At 35.5% G+C, this 10000-nt stretch overlaps 1 protein-coding gene across 1 annotated transcript in view; it reads left to right on the forward strand.

Moving 5' to 3' along the window:
• The first annotated feature begins 8022 nt into the window (after positions 1-8022).
• The window catches only part of LOC135203544 (uncharacterized), a 94754-nt gene continuing 92776 nt past the window's right edge, over positions 8023-10000 (forward strand). The window contains exon 1 of the mRNA XM_064233277.1: positions 8023-8126. The gene's annotated coding sequence lies outside the window, so the exon portion shown is untranslated. The remainder of the gene's footprint in view (positions 8127-10000) is intronic.

Here is a 10000-nt window from a genome sequence, read left to right on the forward strand (position 1 = left end):
TCTAGTTTTGAAATCAGATGCTGACAAAGCATGAAAAAGACAACGATAATAATAAAAATAGATACAACGTAGACCAAAAGACGACAAAAGACCACTACCTCCAGTGTGTTTCATGCGTAAATTCTGATCATTATTTCTTCTAATATTAGCTTTAAAGGCAAAATCTGGGTCACACAATAAAAAACAATCATTTCGATATGTACTGGGAGAGAGAGAGAGAGAGAGAGAGAGAGAGCTCCATATGGGTCAAACTACGAGTCTGCAATTTTAGGAGACGTTGTGGGATAAGGAAGGCATTAGGTTGGGAAGGACGGATAATTCCAAATACCGCTGATACAAAAATTCCCGGATTTCTCCCGAGGACAGCAACATCCGTCTAATACAGATAATGGCTTCCTACCGCTCAGGGAAGAGGGATCCAGTACCGATGAATTTAACCATATGAACATTACCTGGAAATCTTTTACTCTACGTCTGGCTGATCCTTTTAAAAGGTTTGGGATTTCGTAGGACGGTACTGAATAATAAACACGGAATACTCGTGATTCCCTAACATATGCCATCCCTACTTCTCGTCTCAGGCTTACGGAATCGGGTGTCAAGAAATAGTTAAATTAAGTAACTATAATTCCCATACTTCATTATTCTTTAGCAACTGGGAGGACTACTGTAAACGACAGTAATGTTTTTATTAATACCAGCAGTGGCAGCGAAAGGAATAGTATCAACAATACTCTCTTAATCTTGAATTTTTATATCTAGCAATGCACTTCATCATTCAGAGAAACTTAAACCTTCAACAAGATCGCGTTTAATTAACCCAGGTATGAAATGCACCTAATACTTCATTTACAAGCATTTTGATAACTGGGGATAGAGAAGATCCTGATTGTTCTTTCCCTTTGTCTTAAAAAGGTTTCTAGTGTGTTGCCTCCCAAGATTACTAGTTTCTATAGATTTTGATGTTGACATAGTATCTTTGGGATGAGCACTAGCTTAGTAATTCAGTGCCTGTTCCAAAGAGTGGCATATCTGCAGACTGCAGTAACTCAGGCCAATCTCTATTCTCCCTATGCTCTCCAAAGTTGCTGGAAAACATCTTCAAGCCACAAATGAAAGTATGTGGAATTTAAAGGATTGTTAGCTGATAGTCAATATGCAAAACAAGAAGCAGTTAGGTACCTGCAATGGTCTAGTAGACTTGACATTCCATTTGCAAGTGTTTTGAGTGCAGAGGAATTCAAATACATTTTAGTGCTGCACTTATTTAAAAACTTCAGAATCTTGGAATGGGTGGTTGTGTTTTAGGATTACCTCAAGATTTTCTTTTGGTAGGCAGCAGCGTGTTGCTGTGAATGGGATCTTTAGTGAACCAAGGCATATTGTGTCTGGAGTTCCATAGGGCAGCGTTCTTGGTCCACTGTTATTTTTAGTTCATACAAGTAATATGGTTGTTGGCCTGGAATACAAGATAGTTCAGTATGCAAAAGATGCAACACTTGTGGGAGTAGTAAAGACTCCACTTATGAGAAATGAAGCTGCTCTCAGCCTCAGTCGGGACGTGGACCAGATCAGTGAATAGTGTAGTCGGTGGGGTATGAGGCTGAACTCCAGTAAAACGGAAACACTGTTAGTTAACAGATCTCGTACAGACTTCCCACCTCATCCTCTCTTCAGGTGGATGGAACTCTCCTGAATGTTTCTGAAGCTTTAACTATTTTGGGTGTAACTTTTGACTCACATCTAACTTTTGAAAAATATCTAATGAAAATTTCAACAAATGCCGCACGAAAGTTAGGTATTGTTCGTAAGGCTTCATATATTTATAAAGTGATAAAATCAATGCAATCTGTTTCAGGTCATTGTACTTCCTTCACTGGAATGATGTTCTCCGGTCTGGACGTCTGTTTCTGCCAGAGATTTATCTCTTTTAGATAGAGTGGTCTGTGGTGGTAGCTTTTCTGTTTCCTAATACTGACTGTTATGATTTGGACCATCGACGCATGGTCTCTTGTTCGTTACTTTTTCATAAGTTGTATTTCAACCAAAATTTTTTACATTCACAAATGATCCCTGATTCCCTTTATCGACCGAGAGCAATTAGATTCCCAAACAGTAGCACCAATATGCAGTAGATATGCCTCGCTGTCAAACTTCTCAGTTCCAAAGGTTCTTGATTCCGCATGCCGTTGGACTGTGGAACATCCTGCCACAGCTGACTTACTGTAAATTACATGCTTTACTATAGTTGGCTCACTTATGGTAGTTTCTTGGGTGAGCCCTATGCCTACGAGACGTTTGTTTGGCGGGCGGTGATTGGCTGGGAGCTGCCTACCTCCTAATTCAGTCCACGGAGGCACAGTAACCTAGGCGTAATGAAAAGGCACTATCCTTGTGGCTCCATTTTGATAAGAAAAATAAAAAATCTATAGAATGATATACATATATATAAATAAAGATATATGCCACGAAGGAAAAATAAACGAAGGAGGTCTGCAAGATCTTTCGACGTTAAAAGTCCTTTACTGAGCAGAGACATCTCTGCTCAGTAAAGGACTTTTAACGTCGAAAGATCTTGCAGACCTCCTTCGTTTATTTTTCCTTCGTGGCATATATCTTTATTTATGGATTTATCACGTTCCTAACTTTCGTAATTCAGTTATACATACATATATATGTGTGCATGAATCTTTTTTACGTACATGATGACGTCCTTAATGTTTACAAACATTAAGTTACTAATGTCTTTTAATACCCAAACTTATTTATATCAAAGTATCATAAACTGGAGGAGAATTTTGAAGTGAAAAGCGATTCGTCACCAGAGATTCAAACTCACAAAAGGTTTGGAAATGGTAACTGAAATCTTTTCTCTTCCCAATCATTGGGGAGTTCGAATCTTCCTGGTTCTGAATCTCATACCACTAATATATTCACTTTGGGTTATGTTTATTCTTTTCTCTTCAAGCAAACTTCTTAGAAATAAGGAAAAATTATTCAGGTTTCTTTCCATTTACTAACTCTACTCAACAGACTAAATTCGAAATTGACATAAGTTTTTTTGCTCTTTTTTTTATACTACTTCGCAGCTACTCCTAAAATTGCAAACGTGATGTCATTGGGGTACTAAATGTCTATTGTTAGGAAGTCTCAATGCCTCGCCGTTGGTCTGGGCGGCAGCAAAAGTATTCCTATTTGCCTCGTAAGACAGGCCCTATTCCGAGGCTTGCAGCAATGGGAGTATTCAGGAATGTTCTGTCACTCGCTTTTCCCTTCGGACTCTTATGGATTTCCTGCGGTTTCCTTGAAGAAACGAGGATCAAGTCCGGATTCCACTGTACGTCTAATGCAGGCTGTTGTTGATTTATACTTCTGCTATTTGCATTCTGTGGAACCAGCCTATCTATGTATGATCTCAGTACTTTCCAATAATTCCTCCAGTGTCTGTTTATGTTTGTGGTCGTCAACATGCCTCTCGGTTGCGGTAGGAATATAATCGCCATTGGTTTCAATATGAATTGCCAAAGAGAGAAATATGCCCAAATAGCATAAAAACAGTCATAGTTTAATATTGAATACACACACACACACACACACACACACACACACACATATATATATATATATATATATATATATTATATATATATTATATATATATATATAATACATACATATATATATACATATATATATATATATATATATATATATATATATATATATATATATAATTATATATTAATATTATACTAACCTAATATTCACATCAAAATTTAATTTCAAAACACCAAAGGTAATATCCCCGTCTTTAGTACAAAGAAGTGTTTAGAAATTAAAACAAAAATATGTAAAAACAGTTCGAATTTGAATAGAAAATGAGTAAATGGACATAGAAACCAAATATAAATCGAAAACCTGAAAATGAAACAATACCATCAACGTTTTATTCTAATGAAAATCAACGAGAGTTAAAAAATATAATGAAATAAGAACTGAATTATTTCAAATAACAATTGTACTCTGTTAATGTGGCGAATATTCATTGCTAATTTAATCGCTGGTTTACGTTAAATAGCATTATTAATGCCGGTCTATGAATGTATATACACATTACCACCAAAATATTAGATACATTTGTATCTGAATTTCGTTTAATAAATGGAAATCCTGAGCCCGTAAACTAACGAAGGTTTCATTTGCTAACGAGAGTCTAACGCATAATCCTTTGTTCTTAACTAATTGGCAGGCTTGCAGCAACGAATAGTATGGAATAATTTTCGATTATACTCTGTCATAACCCAGTTAGTATCTTCAATCTCACCACCAATAGTTGATGGCTCCAGAGTAAAAACGTGACTATTAGTCATTATCATGTTCACCCCTTCACCATCAAGGAGGAACCCTCTATTGAAGTAAATTGACACAGCATCATCTGTTGCATGCTCCAGGAAAAGAGGTTGAGGAGCAGAACGACCCTCACCTTTATCTTGCACAGACACTCCTGCTTCCTGGATATTTAACCTTTCCTCTCGAGCAACTGAAGCAATTCATCCAGACTCGACTTGCTCGGTCTCCCTCTCATATTTTCAAAGACTCCAGAATTCCACAGCTTTTCGCCAAGTTGTCCACCACTTTTTCTTCAGTGAAACAGACGCAAAACACAACTCATTCCTCTTTCCCTTTCTGCTGACCTTTTTACCACATCGTCATATTTCCACGGATGCCAACCTTTCAAAACGTCTACGTCTTTTCTATTCATATTTCATGCACATTTATTTCTATTCCCTTTTTCTTTGTCCGTAAAGCTACTAGCACTCTTTGATGCTTCATTTATTTCAGGATTACACTCTATATGCTACCTAACCATTCATTCAGCTGTGGTATCTTTAAAACCAAATCGCTTTTAACACCTTTCTGTCTAGAAGGTAATCATTTTTTTTTCAAATATAGTGTTAGAATTAAACAAGTGTAATATGCGCTGAAGAAATTCAGTTCTCTGTACAGCGTATAATGCAGTATGAAACTCTCGATGCGCTGTAGTATGAAAGTCTCATACTGCCAAATATAACGTTTGGCATTGTATTTGGCATATTAAAGGTTGATAAAAGTCTTGATAGTCAGAGATATAGCCAAAGTATTATTAATAATAATTACAACTGAATGGATGCACTTCAGAAAAGAAGATATAAACCAGTGATCTCTGATATAAACATATCAAGTGGCGTCAGGTCTCGCTTCTTCGTTCATAAGCTTATAATCCGTTTCCAGTTCTCGACTCTTCGCGGTATTGGGTATTATAATCCGGTCGTAAAATGTTCCCTCCCCAACTCTCTTGAATCAGCCTATGACTGCTCCTTAAAATTTGTTTGTCATTTTGTTGATTGTTTATTCTAACCTCGCAACTATAAGGTAAATTTTCTAAACGAAAATGCTAAGGAACACTGGGGAACAGACTGTGTCTCTATTAATATCTACTCATAAATAGTTTGATTTTCTTTCTCAATTGAAATCTTTGTTAATCTTGTGAATTCCGACTGGGGCTTCTGCATTTGAATATCGGGGAAGGTATTATTCCCTTGTGGCTCCTACGGGCCGCGTTAGCAAGTGCCTGACTCGGCACAAGGCTTAATCTAAAACAACAACAGCCAAAGGCATTAATCCTTTGAACGGTGACCTACCGTATTATTCAAGTGTTTCATCTTGTATATACCTACTATATATATATATATATATATATATATATATATATATATATATATATTGATATATATAATATATGCAATGACATTTATAGAGGAAAAGGTCCAGTTCGGGCAAGACGTTCACCCCCACAAATAAAAACAACTCTGGGTACGGGCTTGCATATATATATATATATAATTTATATATCTATATATATCTATATATATATTTATATATATACTATATATATATATATATATATATATATATATATATATATATATATATATATATATATATAGTCGCAATCAGCTTGCATATTTAGGCATATTTCTGGGAGGTGTTTGGCATTCTTAGGTGGAGCCGACCTGGCAACCCTACACTCAGGTGCTCCTCGAGATGTGTTGGACTCGCGGCGCCAGACGCACGATCATGGCGAATCTTAACCTTGAATAGAATAAAAACTATTGATGCTAGAGGGCTGCAGTTTGGTATGTTTGATGATTGGAGGGTGGATGCTCAACATACCAATTTGCAGCCCTCTAGCCTCAGTAGTTTTTAAGATCTAAGGGCGGACAGATAAAGTGCTGACGGACAGATAAAGCCATTTCTCATTTATTTTCTTTTACAGAAAACTAGAAACTATAAACTAGACATAAATAGGAACGTTATTTGAAATGTTATGGATGTGGCACGTGTTCAGTAAATATATAACCTTGGTATAGTTCACTTTAGATTTTTTTTCCTACTTGATTAATTGAAATTGAATTTAAAAGAGTAAAATTTTATTATATTCTAGATAACTTTTGCAGTTCCACATTCACATTTCTGATATATTGCGATTTCAGCATTTCAACTCTAATCTATTCAACTCGAAGGTATATCAATGAAAATTTTAAATTATTGTAACTACTTAGCTAAATAAAAATATAGAAATCATATTTCTTTTTAAATAATGGCACCATGAAGACTATTCCTTAACTAAATTTTTGCTGTACATTTGTTACACAATAAGTTATATGCCATCTGAAAGGCTGAGTGAACATATTAATTCGTACAGACTTTTCATTATCGATAGTTTTTTTTTTCCATTTGTAATTCGCTGAGTTTGTTTTCATTTTAATGATCATTGAGGAAAATAAAGTGAATTCTTTGTCTGCAATGCATTGCGGGTAATGTTTTCTTTCAACCTTCATAATTGTGATATTATTTTATAGTGCTCCTTCTTCAGCCATTAAGGCTTTTTCATGCATGGATTCTCATAAACAAAAGGAGTAATTTCTTGTAAAAGACGACGCATCCAAAAGAAAGAAAACCCTCATTCAACTCAACTTCTCTGGGAGAAAAAGTAACAGAAGTTGCCGAAACTTCTGCAGAGAGAAAATTGACCCAGGACTCTTAATGCTGCAATCAGGGGAAATCCCCCGGAAGAGTCTAGTGGTAAGTTCTTTTAGATATGAGTCAGTGTCAGAGATCCCCTGGAGGCAGTTGATGTGCAGTTTCACGAAAACGTCTTTCTTTTTTGTAATGAAGTAATGTTACTTTTTTCGCTGCATTTATCAAGATCAAGAGCCACTAAATTCTTTATTTTGTTTCTGCGTTATATGTATGTATGAATGTGTATGTATGTATGTAAGATGTTCAGAAAAAACGCAGCACTTACAGTTCTTTTAGACTTGAAACTGCATGCTATGTTTGATACTCGAACAAAGTTTTGTGAAGTTAATTCGATTTTAAGATTCATAATAAATTACGTCGGGGAAGTGAAGCTAAAAAAAAAAGTGTTTTCTCGTTTGTAGCCGGCCTCTCGCCCGCCTTGTAATACCAGGGAACGTTTTTATTTATATTTTTTTTTACGGACGACTCATAATTTGTTTATACTGATTATGCTTAAATAATTCACATCCCATGAATAACATTTAATCGTAAGCATTTTAGGAAAAGGATAGACAATATTTAATTTTTCAGATTATCAGAAGTCGTCAGTTTACAATTTTCCTGGAAAGACTTTATTTCATTCATAGGGAAATATCATAAACAACGATCAAATATCGAATGTCTCATCTTTCACCCATAAATAATGCAGCACAACCTACAGCAAATCTGAAAACTGAGGCAAGTAAAAGCCTAAAGCATCGTTATGGAGCCCCCTCATCATTTCGCTATTCCTTTGCAAACACAGCACATCCATTACCTTTGATGACAAATATTTCATATCTTTGCGTCACCTGCAATAGCTATCAAGTACTGAATTTTGTATAAGAATAATTATACATATTCACTATCTAATCTTTGAGAATTCGCTCTGAACTGCACTGTTACTGTCACTTTCTTTTTCAACAGTTTGAAGAGGGGGACGTCGACTACGCTCACATAATCAACATTACGCTTCAGAATGAGATAAAAACTACTATTGACTTAGGTTTTACGGGAATTTTAAGGTAAGCTGTACTATTTTAGTCAGTTAATATCGCCTTTTTATAATATGTTTAGAATTCTTTGGGTGTTAATCCTGCAGTGGCTTTACTGAGAATTTTTTTCTGCTAACCATTACATCTACTTTCTAATTCTATCATACAAGTTCCATCGTTATAATCTCCTTTATAATATATATATATATATATATATATATATATATTATATATAGTATATATATGTGTGTGTGTGTGTGTGTGTGTATGTGTGTGTGTGTGCGTGTATGTATGTATGTATGTATATACAAGGCTTACAGTGACTTTGTAATATTCGTATGATTTCTTTATCTACAGAGATGATGTAGGTCTACATTATTTTGTAACTCCACTCTAATTTGATCTTCACCTGAGATGTCAGCTGGATCTCTAGACTTTCTTATTCGCTTGAAATTGTCTAGAGACCTTCCGTCTTTATCAATACCATTCTTAGGCCCTAACACCAGGCTACCATTCAAAAAATTGAAAAATAAACAGATTCCGTTGCCATATCACTGATATCATTATTTTGAAGCCTTGGTAAAAAATATCAGCTATATATGGATAATAAAAGGGAATATATACGTTTCCTGTAGTCGTTATTTGCTATTTATGTACCGTTCTTTTATCTGAACTTTCAGATGTTCTCTCTCTCTCTCTCTCTCTCTCTCTCTCTCTCTCTCTCTCTCTCTCTCTCTCTCTCTCTCTCTCTCTCGTCTGGCCTCGCGATACAGAAGCACCCTCAACCAAAATCTAGGACTATCCTCCCATTCTCGAATCGGAAGAAGAGAGACTACGTGGATATGTCCCTAAAATCCTAGTGGGTTTGAGAGACACAAAGAGAAGAGAAAGAAAAAAGATGTGAATATTTACTTCTCAGTCAAAATTCTTGAGCTCAAAACGAGAGGTCATTGACAAGGTAATCTTCGTGTCACTGGGTTGAAGTCATTTTAAGAATCTCTCTCTCTCTCTCTCTCTCTCTCTCTCTCTCTCTCTCTCTCTCTCTCTCTCTCCGTTGCTCACATATGTCATATGTATAACTATAAAAAAATGAATTGAATATAAAATTAACATGAACTCGCTGACATTTATAAGACGAAACTCCCTTCATGGGAAAAAATTTGCGCAAGCCTCACCTTGAGGTCTTTCCATAATTCCTTGCGTCTTCGCCTCCCAAGAGAACGGGTGTCTCGTTTTTCCTCCTACTTTTCACAGGAGAAACCAACCTTTTCTCTGCGGAAGGAAAATGAAGCTTTTCATATTTTGGTTATTTTTATCTCGGTGGATTCTCGTGTATGTTCTTTCAAGAGCAACAACGAAGAAATATTCTATCGGAAATCATTTTATCAGTTTTTGAATAATTACTGGCCTCTTCCCATGGTCGCTTCTCCCAAAATAAGAGGACTCATGGGCATTTTTCCAAGGATAGTAAGAGGAAAAACAAAGGTAATATATCTGTGTCTCTTATGGACTACTTAACGTCACTATCCTACGACATTTTTCTAGTTAAAACATCACTGGGGGAAAAAAATAATGATAACATATCACTTCACGGTTTTAGAATCGGTCCTCTTATGAAACAAAACCTTTTTGATTAAGAGTAACAAAAATCAATAAGACCACCATTATTACCTTTACTATTATGACACAACACTTCCTCTTTAATGACTTCGTTAGCTAATGATACAAGTTTCTTTACCATCTTCAAGTTAAACGGATTTTTTTTCTCGTAAATGATAAAGAGGCGAGATTATATTCTTTTATTCAAAAGATAGGAAATCCTTTTTGTAATGTGTAATGACATAATCGGATTAACTGATAGTATAAAAAGTATTCACGATTTGATGAGGATGGGTACTACTAAA

Source organism: Macrobrachium nipponense, chromosome 36, assembly GCF_015104395.2.
Source record: "Macrobrachium nipponense isolate FS-2020 chromosome 36, ASM1510439v2, whole genome shotgun sequence".
NCBI lineage: Eukaryota > Metazoa > Arthropoda > Malacostraca > Decapoda > Palaemonidae > Macrobrachium > Macrobrachium nipponense.